General features: G+C 36.6%; 1 non-coding gene across 1 annotated transcript; it reads right to left on the reverse strand.

The window, feature by feature from the left end:
• Positions 1-15,957: 15,957 nt before the first annotated feature.
• Positions 15,958-16,029, reverse strand: TRNAS-GGA (transfer RNA serine (anticodon GGA)). Its single transcript has one exon. It is a non-coding gene; the product is annotated as a tRNA-Ser (tRNA).
• Positions 16,030-20,209: the final 4,180 nt, after the last annotated feature.

Consider the following 20,209-nt stretch of genomic DNA (forward strand, 5'->3'; position numbering starts at 1 on the left):
GCTCGGGGCTGGTGTGTGGGGATGACCCACAGGGAGGATAAAGGGAGGAGGGAGGTGGGAGGGGGGGTTCAGGAGGGGGAACTTATGTAAACCCGGGGCGAATTCATGTCAATATATGGCAAAACCAACCAATATAATACTGTAAAATAATTTGCCTCCAATAAAAAATAAATTAATTACTTAAAAAAATATATAAATCACTAATATCCTCAGCTTTTCTTACATTTCCCCCTCATGTTACTGAAACATCTATTTTGTGAGCACAAAAAAGGAAATCAGTGAAGTCTGATCCACATGCAACTCCACCAAGATTCTGCAGTGGTGGGAAAATGCCAAGCCTCTATGGCCACAGAGATGTAGGTTCAAAAACCCATTGTGCCATTTCCCAAAACAGCAGATCTCTAAGTTCAGTTTTCCTTAGTACTAAGGAGAAGTAATACTAATTTGGGGCTTCACTGGTGGCTCAGACGGTAAAGAATCTGCCTGCAATGCAGGAGACCTGGGTTCAATCCCTGTATTAGCAAGATCCCTTGGAGAAGGAAATGGTAACCCACTCTAGTATGCTGGCCTGAAGAATTCCATGGAGATTGGAAATCTGGAAGGCTACAGTCCATCGGGTTGCAAACAGTCAGACATGACTGAGCGACTTTCACTCACTAACTCACTCCCATTTCCCAACTGAGCTTACCAATTTTACCTGAGCTTAACATGGCAATGCAAAACAAACACCCCAGCATAGTCATTGGCACAAAACAGATGTTCAGAAAATGTTCTTTCTCTGAATCTTCTGATATTTCTACCTGACCATTTAATTAAAGAGCAGAGGGCACAGAATAACAGACTCAGACAATACATATCTCATTGTTGTTCAGTCACTAAGTCATGTACGACTCTGCGACCCCATGAACTGCAGCATGCCAGGCTTCCCTGTCTGTCACTATCTCCGAGTTTGCTCAGACTCATGTCCATTGAGTCAGTGATGCCATCCAACCATCTCACCCTCTGTCATCCCCTTCTCATCCTGCCCTCAATCTTTCCCAGCATCAGGGGCTTTTCCAATGAGTTGGCTCTTCGCATCAGGTGGCCAAAGTACTGAGCTTCAGCATCAGTCTTTCCAATGAATTTACAGTTGTAAACTTTTCTAAATTTCATACCATTCAAAATCAAGTGAGTCTCTTGCTTAGTGTTGGATATTTTTTAAAGCCATTCTTAATTTTTCCATAAAGGTAATAACTAACACACTTATTTTTAATTATTAGGCTCTGTATAGGATAGTGATCATATTCATCTGATGAGTATAACTCTAACTCTACAAGTCTAAACTTGAAGAAAAAGAACTTATCTTTGAAAGTATTACATTTATGCCATAATATTTATTACAAATGAAACATTTTATTTGTCTAATTTTACAAAGGACATTCTTAAAACCAACAGTATCAAAAAGCATCCATTGGACTGTTACTTTTTTTTTCTGATAAAAGTAAATGTCTAGTTTCAGGTAATTAATATTTAGTCAGTTAACATTAGTGAAAAACCAAACATTCAAACATTAAATAATTAAGAACAAAGCAACAGAAAATAGTTGGCTTTAAAAACATGAAACAATGAAGTTCATATTGGTTTGGTGGAAAGAACACAGATTTTAACTCCAAACAGAACTGGTGTAACTTCTGACTGTACTACATACTAGCTATGAGAGCTGAACCAAATTCATCAGTCTTTTCAGCTTCTGCTTTCTCAGTTATAAATTGTAGATGATCGATTTACTTCAGGTTTTGTGTATATGTGAGAATTAAATGAGTGATGTAGTTCCCACCACACTGCTTGGTAGATGAGAGTCTCCCAGAAATTATACAAATAAATATATATATATACTGTACAATATTTCAAGTAAAACATGAAAGTAATACTCTTAGTATTTCATTGACTTCTCATGCACTCCCCAAATCCATTTTAGTACTCAAAATCTTAGTTTTGAACTACAGCATTTCAAGTCTGTTATTCCAGCATCTCACATCCAAGACACTGCTGTAATCAAGATACAGAAAAAAGAATCTGACCCTCTGTCCCTTGGACAGATTTAACAAAGGTTTGTTTTTACTCAGTTGGTTAAATTCAATATTTGACTTTTTGGGGCCAGAAATATGACTGACTCCTGTATTTCTTGCATATGTGGCATCTAACTCACTCTTCAGGCCTGAGGGAGGTATGCTATATCACTTTACAGGTTGAAGAAGACTAGAAGAGTGCCTGGTACTCTCCAGTGTGCCTACTGGCAACGGACCAGTTACCTACTAGTGCCATCTGCAAGCACAGCGGGCACAGGCCCTACTAAATAGCAGGGTTACAGTCAGTCTTTTGGAGAAGGAAATGGCAACCCACTCCAGTACTCTTGCCTGGAAAACCCCATGGACGGAGGAGCCTGGTAGGCTACAGTCCATGGGGTCGCAAAGAGTTGGACATGACTGAGCAACTTCACTTTCACTTTTCACACAGTCTTTTAATCTTGTAAATACTAATATATATAATTTGTGAATTTTTTTCCTTTCACCTTTTCCTTCTTGTGCATGCCTCTTTCACAATTAAGGAATAACCTCTTAAGTATATTTTAATATTTGTTTATGGAATGTGGTAAACAATATGGCTACCTTATATAAATAACTTAGGGTTTTTTTTTTACTTTATTCCTTAATTTTTTAACATTTAACAATACTAACAGTTTTAATATGAAAGTTGCATTTATATTTCATGGGTGGTAACCAATTTACATAGGCATTTTACCTCAGAAATCTGAAGAACTGTAAATACCAGAAGTTGTACCTTCCTGTAAACTGGGCATACATGCTCTAGATTCTTGAATTTGTGAGAAATCTTCTGTTGTTAGTCAAGTTATTTGAATATCCCACCATGGGGTGAGCTTCCTTGATGGCTCAGGTGGTAAAGAATCTTCCTGCAATGCAGGAGACATGGGTTTGATCCCTGGGTCAGGAGGATCCCTTGGAGAAGGAAATGGCAATCCACTCCAGTATTCTTGCCTGGAAAATTCATGGAAAGGGGAGACTGGTGGGCCACCGTTTATAGGGTCCCAAAGAGTTGACATGATTGAGTGACTTTCACACACACCATGGGGTGAAGAAGAAGACTCACGTTTCTTTATGGAAAAGTCAGTGCCTTGATTAGTTGAAGAGATTACTTAAGACATACATTTGTGTTTTTTTAAGCTGAAAACTTCATACTCAACATTTTTAAGAAGTGTTCAAGATTATGCTTCTCTTTCTTTGTCAAATACCAGGTGGAAAATAGAGAGAGATAAGTAATCATGAGTTGACTCAATAGAGTCTGCTTTGAAACAACACAAAGGAAATTTTACATTAAAAAAAAAAAGTGTGCGTGTGTAAGCTTTGATTTTTTGGAAGCACACAACACTGACAATATTTTAAAGTTCTAAAAGTTGTCCAATTTAATACAAAATATCTAGTCTACTGAATATTTCTAACCAACTTCCCAAAGCAACTTTATTTGATGTTTACTGAATTTGATTATCTGTCTTCCAGTCTTCAAAGGCTTCAAAAGCCATTTGTCATACTGGCTGAGCCCATTCTTAGGAAATCAAAAACCTGCGGGTATTCCAACACTTTGCATTCTCTTTCCCAAACCCTGATATGAAGCTGTGTGTTTTCAGTCTTTCTCTTGCAACCACCAAAGGGAGCAGCAAACAGACCCACAAACTAATTACAGGTGTAAGTCAATGGAGCTTGTATCATTAATAAAAGCACCAGGTCCTCCCTCAGGATTTTTCTCAAGTCTACCTTAATTACTGCAGGATGACATATACATAAGAAAAAAGGGCCTCCTTTCAAGTAGAGACAACTTGGATGTTCCACTTTCTTGGGCAACTGCTGTCTTTTTCCTTATTTTCAGTTCAGTTCAGTTCAGTCACTCAGTCATGGCCGGACTCTTTGCAACCCCATAGACTGCAGCACACCAGGCCTCCTTGTCCATCGCCCACTCCCGGAGTTTACTCAAGCTCCTGTCCATTGAGTCGGTGATGCCATCCAACCATCTCATCCTCTGTCCCCCTTCTCCTCCTGCCTTCAGTCTTTCCCAGCATCAGGGTCTTTTCAAATGAGTCAACTCTTCACATGAGGTGGCCAAAGTATTGGAGTTTCAGCTTCTGCATCAGTCCTTCCAATGAATATTCAGGACTGATCTCCTTTAGGATGGACTGGTTGGATCTCCTTGCAGTCCAAGGGACTCTCAAGAGTCTTCTCCAACACCACAGTTCAAAAGCATCAATTCTTTGGTGCTCAGCTTTCTTTATAGTCCAACTCTTACATCCATACAGACTACTGGAAGCCTTGACTAGGCGGACCTTTGTTGGCAAAGTAATGTCTCTGCTTTTTAATATGCTGTCTAGGTTGGTCATAACTTTTTTTCCAAGGAACAGGCATCTTTTAATTTCACGGCTGAAGTCACCATCTTCAGTGATTTTGGAGCCCCAAAAAAGTAAAGCTTGTTACTATTTCCACTGTTTCCCCATCTATTTGCCATGAAGGGATGAGACCAGATGCCATAATCTCAGTTTTCTGAATGTTGACCTTTAGGTCAACTTTTTCACTTTCCTCTTTCACTTTCACTTTTTAGTTCTTCTTCACTTTCTGCCATAAGGGTGGTGTCATCTGCATATCTGAGGTTATTAATATTTTTCCCAGCAATCTTGACTCCAGCTTGTGGATCTTGAGTCCACCCTTATTTCGGTGAGTTTTATTTATTCAAATTTTAAGTTGACTCTGTTTTGTATTATAGAATCATCAGACCTACATTAGCAGTCTTTAGAAGAATGTTCAATATACTTCTACTCTCCATGTCAAATTGGTTTGAAAACTGTAATTCGAAGTCTCAGATTTTTTATTGCTATTTTTTCCTATTGTATGCAATATGACATGATATTTACTCATACATATTAACTAGAGAAAAAAATGCTCAGAAAAATTTAAAAAAATTAAATATACTGTCTAAATCAGTTTTCCTCCACACACACACACAAAATGTAATAACACATTGAGAATATATTTTAGAAAACCGTGTCTCCTCTAAATTTCCAACTGTAGAAGTAGAAATTCTAGAATTCCCAAATGTTTAATAATCCATTTTATTGTAATAGTTTTTTATTTTACACGCTACTAAAATGTTTATTTCTTCTGGAGCATTCCTCAGGAATAATAATTATATATATTGCTAAAGAATAATTCCTTAGAAATATCTTAGGAATAATTCCTTAGCAATAGTGATTCTTTGATAAAAAGCCTCTGATAAGCTCTTGATATCTCCTAAATGTCAATATTCTTTATTTATATAATTTTATATTGAAATTAATCCCTTGTAATAGGTTTTACATCTACAGGTCAATTCAGGGTCTCCAATATGATTGGATTTTAGAATTTATAATACATTCCAATTTAGTTAACCCATTAGAAACTGTTCAAAACTCAGTCCCCAAATCCCATCACAAAAATAAGATTATTTTACAGAAAGCCTTTGTTAAAAAGAAACACAGAGAACAGAGATTGGCTTTTGGCTCATGCTATTTTAAGGGAGAGGCTTCTCTGTCAATTTCTAGCCCCCATGGGGTAGAAATTAAGGATCTAGCAGGTGATAGCTCACCTCTTCCTCCTTGCTGGTTCAGTAGATTGATAAGAGAGAAATAACCAAGTGTTGCAACTTCCTCTGGGATGCTTCCTTGCTATCCATTTGAATTCATATTTGTTATAGTAAAAGATACAGTTTACCAGCACAAAACAGTACTTTGTTCAAAGGCACAGTCACCACATTGATTTCCCAACTAAAAAAAAAAAAAGCTCATCAGGAGAAGGAAGAGACACATAAGCGACTCATTGCAGAAAGGAAAAGGTCAAGGAATTTTCTAGCTCATGGATCTTTTCAAGATTCCTTTCCTTATTAAAGTTTTATAATATGTTCTTTGTGCATTTGTTTCAAAAAAGAGAATTTTAAAAAAATTTGTTTTCAGTTTGATTGTGTGTGCCTTTGTGTTTCTCTGTGTTTAAAGTTTTCTTCATACAAACCAATGACTTTTATTCTTGGATAGAAATTAGAAGATTTTTTTAACCTATTTTTTAGAGTCATTTTTATTCCCAAGTAAGTGCTTTATACAGGAAAGATGCTTTTAAATAAATTTCATTTATGAACCTCCCAAGGGTGAATATAAAAGCTTACCTTCTGTATTTGCTATAGAACTGTAGCAGAAGCTAGAATTCTTCTCTCTCTTGCCCTCTAGTGCAGCTTGTCAATATAACATTGCTTATCGCTCATGCCTCCTTCAGAGTTTACCTATTTGATGCAACTACTGTGTCTTTTGGGGGTGCTTTTCTATTCCGCCCACAGCATCCAAGGGCCCAAAAGATAACGAGATGAGATTGTGAGGGAAGGGAGATTGCACTGTGTAAAGGCACTGAGAGTTCAGGCGGGTAGACAATGCTGGTTAAAGAAAGTTTGTGCCACTCTTTGTTCCTAAGAATACTAATGCCTAGGGAAAACCAAGAAAGGCACACAAATTAAGAACTGTCTGTCTGGGTCCACTTTAGGGATGAAGCGAATAAAACAGCATATGCTCACAGAGAAACAGGACCTTCCGCATATCCCATTCACACCCACAACAGACACATTTTAACTGCCAAATGCTATTTTTTTTCTTGTGAGTTTAAAAAGCCATGTTGTTATAAAATATGAATATCTTGGAAAGTGTTGAATTTTTAATAAGGGTAAATAAATACATGATTTTCACAGAATTATCTTGTTTTTCTTTGATTTTCATGTCTATTATCTCTGTCCTCTTATATTTAAAATCTGTCATCTCTGGGGCATTGCTGAACTACGTGCACATTCAGTGACAACATGAAGATACTTTTTATCTTCCTTAAAAGGAAGAAAAAAAAACCCAACCATCAATTTAGATGACATTAGGTCCTTGTCTCATCTGTGTCCCAACCTAATCAATCATTTATAATGCCCTTGACTACATCCCAAATTGAACTGATATGAATAAAATACATGAGATTATATAATGAATAATATAAACTCAGAACTAATGCTAGCAAAGAAAGTTGTGCTAAGCTAAAGTAATTATGCTTTTAGTCATCCACTGCAGCATTGATTCTCCATAATCCTTCTCATTTCCTGAAAATAGCTAAGTCAAAAGGTGGTACGACACACAGACCACAGAATAACTAATTCAGGTCAATGGGAGCTTCAATTCTTAACTACTTGGCCAATTTGATCAGGAGGCAATTATCATCCAGACGCTTATCTGTCTTAAAACCTGGAAATCTTGAGATATTTCTACTATGTTACACTAAGGGTAGAGGTAATTTCTTTCAGTATAAGACCAAGGTAAATAAAATGGAAAGGAAACTGAGGCCATTTGGTATAGTTATATCATAGCTTAAATTCTTGGAATCTGAAGCAGTTAACTTAAATTACAACTTGCATATTTTCCAGAGAGTGGTTGGACTTAAATCATCTAAGTCAAGGTTTCTCAATCTAAGCATTATTGAAAACTTGGGCCAAATACTTCCTTGTTATGGATGATTGTTTTTTTGTACAGTAAGATGTTCAGCAGTATCTCTAGGAGAGGGTGACAGAGGACGAGATGGTTGAATGGCATCACTGACTCAATGGACACGAGTTTGAGCAAACTCCAGGAGATAGTGAAGGACAGGGAAGCCTGGCTTGCTGCAGTCCATGGGGTCACAAAGAATCAGATATGACTGAGTGACTGAACAACAGCTGGACTCTACATAGTAAATTCCAATAGCACCGTCACCCAACTTGTGATAATCACAAATGTCTCCAGATATTGACAAATGTCTCTGAGGGGTGGTGGGCATAGCAAACCTCACCCCGCTCTCAGTTGAGAACCACTATCTAAGCCAGTAGTTTTATTTATATTAATTACAAGAAATATTCTAACAGTAATAAGGGAGGCAGCATCTTGAATAAACACAGTAGGGAATAATAATAGCTCTTATTATCTCTAATCTTTTATGCAATCTAATGTGGAGTTTTATGCCATTTTATAGATAAGCAATCAAATGTATGAGACAGCATTCCAATATCATATGACAACTGGAAAAGCCAAGACTTGAATCCAGGTCAGATAGATTGCAAAGCCAGTATTTTTCCACTGCTACATTTTAGTACTTGATGTTTGTCAATCCCCTAGTACCAAACATTATGATGATCTCCAACTCAAAATGTACCTGGTACTCTCACTGTTATTTTGGGGGGAAATGCACACAAATATATAAGCAATTCCACATTACTTATACAAAGTCATATATAATATGTAATACTTTATCCTGATTATATCCAAATATGTCACCAATTACCCAAAGATATGCGGTACAACATTATTCTGGAGGGATACAGTGGGTCTGGAAGATCCCCTGGAAAAGAAAATGGCAATTCACTCCAGTATTCTTGCCTGGGAAATCCCATGGACACAGGAGTCTGGCAGGCTACAGTCCATAAGGTCGCAAGGGTTGGACATGACTCAGTGACTAAAACAGTGGTATCCATTTAACTGATCCCATTACTGCACTAATATCCAAACTCTCAGAAGCTAATGTAGGACATACTCTGCAAATAAAATGATCAGTGTAAGAGGCTTAAAATAAAACATGATCCTAACATTTTTATGTAAAAATATTCCATCACCTCTGCTTCATGACCCAGAATTGGTGATGTAAATAATTTACAATAATATAAGTGAGATATCACCTGGTGTGTGTAGACCACAGATAAATTTAGGTTCAAAAATGAGTGTCAAAACCTATAATGAGTTGCAGAGGAGGAAGGTTATTGTAACTAAGGAAAAGCATATTAGATTTCTGACTCCTCTTTCCTATGACTCTTCACTATTCCCAATAAATGAAAGTATTTCATTGATGTTCATATACAGAAAAAAGCAAGCTTTTTAAGAGTCAGCTTTTTTTTTTTTTTTAGTTGTTGGAATTACATACAATAATATATAGGTAAGCAGTATATGGGCTTACCTGGTAGCTCAGCTGGTGAAGAATCTGCCTATGATGCAGGAGACCTGATTCGATTCCTGGGTCAGAAATTCCCCTGGAGAAGGGATATGCTACCCACTCCAGTATTCTTGGGCTTCACTTGTGGCTCAGATGGTAAAGAATCTGCCTGCAATACGGGAGATCTGGGCTCTATCCTTGAGTAGGGAAGATTGCCTGAAGGAAGGCATGTCAATCCAGTGTTCTTGCCTGGAGAATCCCCACGGACAAAGAGGCCTGGTGGGCTACAGTCCACAGGGTTGCAAAGAGTCAGGCATGACTGGACGACTAAGCACAGCATAGCACAGCACAAGCAGTACATGCACATTTGTTCATTGTTTTTTTTTTTATTTATTTTTTATTGGAGCCTAATTATTTTACAATATTATATTGGTTGGTTTTGCCATACACTGACATGAATCTGCCCCAGGTGTACATGAGTTCCCCCTCCTGAACCCCACTCCCACCTCCCTCCTCCCTTTATCCTCCCTCTGGGTCATCCCCGCACATCAGCCCCGAGCATCCTGTAACATGCATCGACCCTGAACTGGTGATTTGTTTCGCATATGACAACATACATGTTTCAATGCCATTCTTCCAAACCATCCCACCCTCACCCTCTCCCAGAGTCCCAAAGACTGTTCTATACATCTGTGTCTCTTTTGCTGTCTCGTATACAGGTTTATCATTTGCATCTTTCTAAATTCCATATATATGCATTGTTTTTTATTATGTTTGTTATAAAGAATTCAAAGTATAGAATATCACCTATATGTACCATTCACCTTATCTTATGTGTCAGTCCAAACACACAATTATATATATTATTTTTTCATTAATCTATGTATTCAAACATTTACTGGGCATCAGCTATGGGTTATGAAACATATTAAGTGATGCAAAGAAAACTAAGACAATTTATCACTTACAAGGAGACTACAGTATTCATTCAAGACTTTGTGTTTTTCAAAAGCTTTCATTGCATAATTGCTCTAGTCCTTAGAGCAAAAGTGAGAAAGGAATGGGATGAGTTACTGTTCAGAGATATACGGTAATGAGCATCCTTCCTATCATATTAGCCTCTATTTCCACTGTATAAAGGAAATATTTGACTACTGAACCAGAAATAAAGATCTGCTTCTAGAGAATACCTGATATCAACAGGGACACAGATGAGAAAAGGACCAAATGTCACTATCATTAACGCTATGAGTTTATTCTTTTTTCTAAGTGTGATAAAACTATCTTCACATTTCCACTGAGCAACTATCCATCTGCATTGACCTGAAGATTTCAAACTGTAAATATACAGGGATGAAGATGGCAAACATGAACTCAAAGAAAAACGTAAGACCCATTATGCACCTGAGCTTTAGAGATTCTGCCTGCTATATAAATGATTCTACTTTTTCAAAATGTAGAGGCACAAAGTGGCATACACTTTAAAACCACACACACACACACACACATACACACACATTTAATGCAGAGGAATTTGTTGATGCTCATTCCTATACTGTCTATTATTCAAATCAATGGCAGAACAAGTGGAGAAAAGGCAGAGTAATTGTTTCTAAATGCCATGTTTCATATATTCAGAACATCAGAATTAGCTCATGTGAAATAACAGGCATGCTAATATATATATATATATATATATATATATACACACACATATAGATTTCTCACTGAAAGAAACCTTAGCAAGTATTTAGTCATATTGTTCTGAATAATTTTATCCATGTGGACATATATTCAAAAGAACTGCTCAAAGGAAATCCTACATGAAACACAAATACAAAAACAATATCAAAATTGCTCTGAGAATAGTGTCCCCCTGTTCTATATTCTCCTTCCTTCATCCTTACCCTATCCATAGTAGGGGGTCTGCAGAACCCCTAATCTTCAAGGGAATACCATTTGAGTATCACTGATTCTAGTTCTGATCTCTCAGTTCACAAGGGAAAACACAATGATGCTCAGAAAAGTGGTGGAACTCACCGACATATCAAGGTGTGTTGACCATCATGATTGAAGGAGCAGCATCAGCATAATGCTGACATTATTTACTCTGTTGCAAACCTAACTCTCTGGAAAAGACTCTGATGCTGGGAAAGGTTGAGGGCGGGAGGAGAAAGGGACGACGGAGAATGAGATGGCTGGATGGCATCACCGACTCTGTGGACATGAGTTTGAGTGAACTCCGGGAGTTGGTGATGGACAGGGAGGCCTGGCGTGCTGTGATTCATGGGGTCGCGGAGAGTCGGACACGACTGAGCGACTGAACTGAACTGAACTGAAACCTAACTCTGGGCTTCCCTAGTGGCTCAGCTGGTAAAGAATCTGCCTGCAATGTGGGAGACCTGGGTTTGATCCCTGCGTTGGGAAGATCTCCTGAAGAAGGAAAAGGTTACCCACTCCAGTATTCTGGCCTGAGGAATTCTATGGGCTGTATAGTCCATGGGGTCGCAAAGAGTCAGACACAACTGAGCGACTTTCACTTTCAAATCTACTCTTGGGGATTATGTGCCTACCAGATCACTCACCGGAATATTCTATATTTCACCAGGGACCAAATGAGAATGGTCAAAATCATGAGAATCTTCTATTCTCCTTTATATCCAATTCCAAGTGTCTCCTGGGTCTAAAATGGGTTTAAGAATTGTTTCTTAAAAGTGTAAGTACTCAGTAATGGAACCAGAGATAGTATTGATATCAGAAAGGGCTCAGAAAATGGTTGCTTTCCCTTGCATTATATCATCTCTTGTGTGGACTACTATCTGTCTTATTATTTTAGGATTGGTCCATATAACTGACACAAATATTAAAGTTACTCTCACCAGTGAGGATAAATCACTCCAGAGGAATAGACATCTATATATAGCTAAGGAAAAGACACACAAAATACACAAAGCTAGCCAGCTAAGACACAACTTCAACACCTATTCCATGATCTTGATAAATTTGTTTTAACCTTTTCCAAACATAATTTAACTTGCTTATTGGTTAGTTTGTTCTGTTTGGTTCTAAGCAAACCTCCAAAACTGGAATTGATGTGTAGGAAATGAATATGAAGTTCAAGTTACTCCCTAAAGCATTTTCTTAGGGGAAGAGAAAAATGCTAGGAGTTCACATCCTTGTATAGCATAAAACTTTTACTTTACAAATTGTTAATAACAACAAACCAAGTTACAAAGTGAGTAAAAACTCAATCCTTTTTACTACTACAGGATATTTTGAGTTGTTGCCATTGTGCAAAAAAGAAAGCTCCATGCCTCTGTGTGTGTGTCCCATCTGAAGCTTACATATTTTTCCATTTAATTGAAACTCTCTTCTGTAGGTTTATTAAATTGCATCAGCAGTTAGACATACATTTTCTTTCCCAACATTAATGTTAAGCAAAGTGTTTTAAAGCCCTTGAAAAGAATAATTTCCTATTACAGCCAGCAGATCAAACTCTGACCAAATTCCAAATAAACCAGGAAATATAGCCATTTTAGACAAAACAGTAAAGTAAGGAGAAAAACAATTGATCCTTTACACCCAAGAGGGAAGACAAAACGAGAGAGCATGAGAGAGTGAGAGAAGAGAGAAAGGAAAGGAGGGCTGAAGGGGGAGGGAGGGGGGGAAAAAGGCAATTAAGCTAATGCAAGTTGGGTGTCACAAGGTTATAGATATTTCAAGAGCTGAGCAATTTACCGTCTGGAAAAGGAGAAGAGCTCTTGCATAAAATGTCCCCCAGTTCAGATTTATTATGCTTTTAGTTGTGTTATATGTGATACAATTAGCAGGAGGTGCCAATAAGGCGTTCTCTCAAGGACGTGGTCATCCCGTGCCATCTGTTATTAATTGCATTGTCCTTTCTACATCCAGCTAGAGGGGAAAAAGTTCTCTGAGAAACACCTGCAAATTCTCTCTGCAAACGACTAGAATTTAAAAATAGTTAAAGAAAAAAAGAGAGGTCAGATCTCCTAAATCTGCCCACCTTGAATTGAAAAAGAAAAATATATAATGAATCCTGATGCAACAGAATTCTGTTACTGGGACTGTTCCTCGGTCATTGTATTCTGCTACACTGATAGCTTTTCAGGCAACATAATACACTACACAAATGAAAATGAATAATTAGAACATTCTCCTAGAAATACAGCGATCCTCTGTACAGCTAAGATTCAGATGTTCAAAGAGATTTTTTGCACATACAAATCAGAAAACAAAGGTAATGAAAATTGACTGGAAGGTTTCTTTCAGACTTTGGCACTTGGGGTGATTCCTATCAGTCTTAAGAATCCAGTTCTGAAAATTAATACTCTTATAAATACACAAATACTTTCTCAAGTTGGCATCTATTTTCATAGATATAATTTCAAAATGTGAATAGTTAAAGAATGCTGTAAAACACAAATATCTATTAAAACAATTTAAACTAATTTCAGAAACACTAACTTACTTTTAACCATCTGTGCTGCCTGTTCTTTTCTCTGATTCCCACTCGACTTGAATCTCTGAAGCAGGCAACTGCTATAGCCAGTCTTGTTCAAACAGGAATGGCTACTCCCGATGCTACAGGGAGAAGCTCTAATGCACTTCACAGGAATGTTTTAAAACTCCTTTATGACCAATAATTCAAAATACTTTTAACAAGAGCATTGAAATTCTTTTGAAGAGCTGAGCTAAGGAAGTACTTTGAAAGAAATTAATGTTATTTGACTGATACCTTCCTGGTTAAAGAACAAAAATGTTATGTAGCCTAACTACCTACAGTTTGCTTGACAGTTAAATTACCTACTTCATCTTATGCATCTAGCTGTATCAAATTCAACTAAATTCAATTTACTATAACTTGGCAAGGGAAAATAAAACCTTCCTCAATAGAGAGTCATAAGTTATAGCTAATTCAAGAATATATATATATATAAAAAGAAAACATTTTCTTCACACAAGGTTTCAAATACTAAATTAGGAAAGTGTTCTATGCCAGTAACATATTGTTATTGCTTTGATATTGCTATATTAAAAACTTGTAGAAAAATTAATTTCATGTATCAAAAAAATCAACTAGTATAAGATTATTTTGAAATGTGGTTACAATTGATTCATTTTATTGAAAGAGGTAATTCTCTTGCACCAGCATCCTTAGAAACTGCTCACTTTTGTGTCCTAAGCATACTTTCCTATTTGAGCCTATTGATTATCTTCTCTCATTTTTTGGTTCCTTTGAGATATGCTTTGATTTGTCCTCACTTAAAAAAAATATCCATTTGCTGTTGTAATTCCCATCATGTACTTCATTTTTTAAAATTTAAAGCATGTAATTTTATGGCTATATTACTAAATTAATTCAAAGATCTAGATAACCATCTTCCAATGAATATGAGAGACATAAAATTTCCCATTCTCTTAAACTATACCCTAGATATATTTAATTGAACTGCATTTTACCAATCTTCTTTATATTGTTATTGTCTTTCTTTCAAAAAAAAAGAGTATATCCATTCCTTACCATTATTCTTTTAAAAGATATCAAAATAAAATATTGCATGCATGAATAAATTGCTTGACTCAGTAACTACATTAGTGCTGTCTAAACAGTGATTTTTATTGACAAGAATCCTGCAGCTATCAATCAAAATATCAAACCACTGAAAATCCTTTCCTTTTCTTCAAGCTTATATCCTGTTGCTATTTCATGCTACTTTTAATTGACAACAGAGCCAAGCAAGTAACTTTAGGGTCCCAGAAGTGAATTAGTATAGACTGAGCATGATTCTTTCCTAGGGGAAAGATTCACATTAGAGCAATGGTCTGATAAATTCTTCCCTTAAGAATCTAGCCTTTAGGTTCTTAGTCACCAAGGTATCAGATCTTAGAACGTCCACTGAATAGATCATCTGAAAAAGATGTGTTTTAGTCAGCACAGCTTAAACTGAGATAATAGCATGCCATGTCAAAAATACTAATGCAATCTTAAATGGGACATACTCAGAAAGGTGGAAAAAACCTTTGACAGAACGCGAATTCAATATCCTTGCACTAGCAATTCATGGGTGACCAGAGAGGTACATGATATGTATTAATTTACATGGCCATAACAACACTCTCATCATAATTAAGACTTAAAGAAATAGTATATTTAAAGCCCCAACTCCGGATTGAAATCCTCTTTAGTATATAGGAGTCTAATCAACTACTGAAATTCTGATAATTAGTGGATTTCTTTTCAACTGTCAGTAAATCCATAAGGTTTTAACCATATCTTTCAGGAACAGAAAGATTTTTAGCATGGTGTACCAAAAAAAAAAAAGGCAGAAAATAGAGCAACAAAGCAGAGAGGTGAAAGCTCAATTTTTTCTGTCAGAGAAGACCAAGGTTTGAGATCTCTCTCTCAGTGACCCTAGTAATATAGAAGTAAAAATCACTGTTGTGTCCGACACTTTGTGACTCCAAGGACCATACAGTCCATGGAATTCTCCAGGCCAGAATACTGGAGTGGGTCGCCTTTACCTTCTCTTGGGGATCTTCCCAACTAAGGGATCAAACCCAGGTCTCCCACATTGCAGGCAGATTCTTTACCAGCTGAGCCACAAGGGAAACCCTTGATGACTACACTCAAACCCTAACACTGGTTATATGATTAGGCTGAAGCCCAGTTTCTAAGTAGATGATGGTAATGAAATCTGTCTTCTGAGTGTTCTTGACAAAAAGAGAATCATTGACAGCCTTACTACAGCATATGAAAGTGAAGTGAAGTCGCTCAGTCCTGTCCAGCTCTTTGTGACCCCATGGACTGTAGCCTACCAGGCTCCTCCCTCCATGGGATTCTCCAGGCAAGAGTACTGGAGTGGGTTGCCGTTTCCTTATCCATGCAATCTTCCCGACCCAGGGATCGAACCTGGGTCTCCTGCATTCCAGGCAGACGCTTTAACCTCTGAGCCACCAGGGAAGATGTACTACAGCATATAACAAATGATAAATCCTTGATAGCTGAGGTGATAATAATGTGTGTGTGTGTGTGTGTGTGTGTGTGTGTGTTAGTCATGTCTGACTCTTTGTGATCCCATGGACTGGAGTTCACCTGGCTCCTCTGTCCATGGACTTCTCCAGGAAAGAATACTGGAGTGGGTTGCCATTTCCTACTCCAATAATGTAAGATAATAATGTAAGAGCAGTAAACCTTTCTGGAATCTCTATTTCGTTCTGCCCATAATACATACAGGGATAGATCAAACTGAAATGGCTGAATAATGAGTTCTTGAGAAAATGAAGTCAATTGAGAACAAATGAATGTTTTATCCAGAAAGTAGTCTATTTAAGACTCTTAAAATACCTGAAAGCTAGTGTTTAGTGTTACTGTATGACAGAAACTATAGACCAATCCTGTGAAGCACAAGAGCTTAATACCAAAGAGCAAAAGCTAAACCTAGTCACATTTTTTATTTTAAGGAAAATATATTGCAATAAGACAACATAAATCCATCTGTACAAGTTAAAGAACTGCCTTATTAGGTGAGAGTATACTAATTAACTTCTAATTCTAAATTTCTATAATTTCCTTGAATCTTATCCTTATATATTGCTATGGAAAGTGTAGTCATTTGCTAATTCATTGAGCATATGCTAAGAAAAGGCCTAATGCTAGATGTGTGTCATGTTAGAAAATATTAATAATTCTACAAACATTAAACAATATTTATTGTGCACTTACTATCAGGTATGTCTCAATGTGTTACATGAATTACTTCCCTAATTATCACAATATCCCTATTACTATACCCATTATAAAGGGTTCTAGGTATTTTTGCCATAAGCATCTTTACTGTAGACATCTTTGTCACAGGGTTTTTGCCACAAATAATTTTGTCATATAACTATTTGACTCTAAGGCAATTTTGCTATGAAATATAAAATAACTGATTGACAGCCTGATTTCAACTGGTTGAAATGAGTTAGCATTTTCTCCAGTTAGCAACATTATAGATAGCTTTATTGATCTGACAGATAACGACGATTTGCCCCAAGAGTTAGTTCTTCACTCTGAAACACACCACACTGGAGGAGGGAGAGGTCTCCATGGTCTTGAAGGCACACAGTAGAACTTACATTTCCTATAGAACTTTTTAGTATCTGTTAATGAACATGTGACGATATGCCAACAATGCAGAGGCTTTCATGATGCAATACAAAGCTCAGTTACAACATGCACCCTAGTACTTGGAAACTGATACCTCTCTTAATAAAGGAAGTAATTTTAGCAAGATAGAAAAAGTGCAATGCTGAATGAGAAAAAGAATCAACAAGCAAAATAAAAACATAAAGATATAAGGTGCTATGAATGAAAGACTTGGAAGAAAAGTACCTAGGTACAACTCATGAAATAAAATCAGTTACTCACACAGTACTGGCATGAATCTGTAACATATTAAAAGTATTCAAATATTTTGTGTTTCATAATATAGCTTTTAGTTATTTAGTTTCCATGTTTCATTATACCTTTCTAATGTGTCTCTCACTTTTTTAAAATTTATTTTTAATTGGAGGATAATTGCTTTACAATCTTGTGTTGGCTTCTGTCCTACAGATGCATGAATCATCCACAGTTATACATATGTCCCCTCCCTTATGAACCTGCTGCTGCTGCTAAGTCGCTTCAGTCATGTCCAACTCTGTGCGACCCCATAGATGGCAGCCCACCAGGCTCCCGCCGTCCCTGGGATTCTCCTGGCAAGAACACTGGAGTGGGTTGCCATTTCCTTCTCCAATGCATGAAAGGGAAAAGTGAAGGTGAAGTCGCTCAGTCATGTCCGACTCTTCGCGACCCCATGGACTGCAGCCCACCAGGCTCCCCCATCCATGGGATTTTCCAGGCAAGAGTACTGGAGTGGGTTGCCATTGCCTTCTCCACCCTTATGAACCTACTTCCCACCAATTTTCTATTTTTTAAATCGGAGAATTTCCCTAAGGTTGATCAATTATGTGGTAAAAATGTTTGTGGCAAAGATTTCAATGGCAAAGATACTTCCAATGAAAACACCAAACATAATATTAAAGATGCAGACTTTTAGGCACAAAAAGGTTAAGCAGCACCTCACCCAAGCTAGGTGATCCCAAACCGGGATATTTTATTGAAAAAAAAAAAAAGACCCTTGTCTTAAAGTTACTGTATAGTAATCTGAACAGAAAATACCAGTTCTCCTAGCCCCAACCTACACTTAATATGGAATCCTCATAATTAATTTCAATTTTCTTCTGATTTAGTTTCACTTGTCCCCATAAATGTTCACTAAAGAAATACTTTTGGTGTTAAGTAATATCTTAACACACAAAACCATATCGTTAGAAAATCTTCTTTGAAAACAGTTTTCTAAGACTGTGTTAAAGTTCCATTTTCTTTACTGCATGAAATCTCATGATCCCATGGACACAATGGCTTCAGACACTTCATTACAAACATCAAGGAAACAAAGTACATAATATAGTTAAGACCCTCAAAGGTTTTTGAAATTTTTTTCTGAATTTTCAAGATTTTGGTGACTTTCTACTTGGTTTTTCAGTTGAAGCACAATGGAAATAGAGGATTTTGATTGAGCTTTTATTTGAAATGTGGAAAAGTCTCAGTATCCTTTGCTTTTCCAGTTAAATCACTTTCTAAATCTTTGGGCCTCTTTTGTCATATTAATAGTAAGTAGGTTACAAAACTTTCATTCCTCCCTTTGTATAAACTGTGTGCAAACTTAACTTTTTACTTCTTCCACACAAATTAAACCTTGAAGCCAACTAGAAAAAGGGAAATAAAATAATCTCTATGTTTGAATAGCATCAAAAAATTTATGAAACTTTCTCAATTTTCAGGACTCAATTCATAAAAATTTTAGACAGTTTTGGAACAAATCTGTATATTTTAACCTTTTCCTCCCAAAATTAAAAAAAAAGAAAAAAACTGGAAAAAAAAAAGATATGCTTCTGTCCCAAATGAAAAGATCAATTAAAGACAAGGTAAGGACTAAGAGAGGAGAAGAAAAAGAGATCAATCAGTCCATTAACATAGAAGGAGCAAGTGCAATAAGGCACCACAGTGAATGTGCCACAAGGGAAGAGAGGGGAAGACCTCTCTGTTAACACAAAATAGAGCAAGCAGCTTGACAACAGAAATACACTGAGATGAACAGAAATGAAACAGATCATGTCCTTACTCCTAACCTTAACCATACACAAAACCCTAATCATAATTCCTTACACAATAACCCCTCATTCTAACCCCAGCAGAAATGCCAGCTTCCTGAATTGGAACACTGATTTCCCAAACAGATGTCAGACATTAGCCACTGGCCTTAGCTGCCATCAATATTAATCAGCTAATCTTAACATTAGCAAAACATATGCATCTTAAGGCTGAACCTGTGCTGCTATCATGTGGAAGAAAATTATTAGCAAATTTAAATAATTAGGATGATGTCAGCACACATATTGTCAATTACAATAAACTTTAAAAAGAAAACACAGATGTCTTTACTCGTTTTATTAAGGACATTATTGTCACTTAGAGTTTAAATGCTTCAATTTAGCAAAGACAGGGTAATGACATATGTAACATTTCTTTCCCTCAATCAGTAATGCTACCTTCTTAAGTTATTAATCATCTTTCATAATCAAGGTTTTAAATTACTAATTTGCTAATGGTGATTATTTATGTATTGATTTCCAAGATTATAGCAAGTATACATACACTGGCATAAAATTTTCTAAATCTTTTATGCATAAATTGGGGTTTTCTACCTTTTTTTAGTAGTTGGACAACTACATAAAATTGTTATAAACTTTAAAGTAAAATATTATTTTCTAGAGTGAAATTTTGTGGTACATCAAAATTTTTCTCTTAATTATGATGTAAAAAAAATGGCCAAAATTCTGCTTTTTGTCTGGTCTAGCATGTTTGAGTCTACAACTCAGGGATTTATCAAACCCATTAAATTTTGTGCTTTTTCATCTCTTCATATACCATCACATATATCTCCATGGACAATTAAGCATTACCAAACACTTTTGTGGTTATTGCTTTAAAGGCAACAACAATCATGGCAAATTATTTCCTCTCAAGATGCACCATGTATCAGATCCTGGTGCAA

The sequence above is a fragment of the Moschus berezovskii genome, chromosome 7 (genome assembly GCF_049115385.1).
Source record: "Moschus berezovskii isolate FMDL1 chromosome 7, NW_MosBer_1.0, whole genome shotgun sequence".
NCBI classification, from domain to species: Eukaryota; Metazoa; Chordata; class Mammalia; order Artiodactyla; family Moschidae; genus Moschus; species Moschus berezovskii.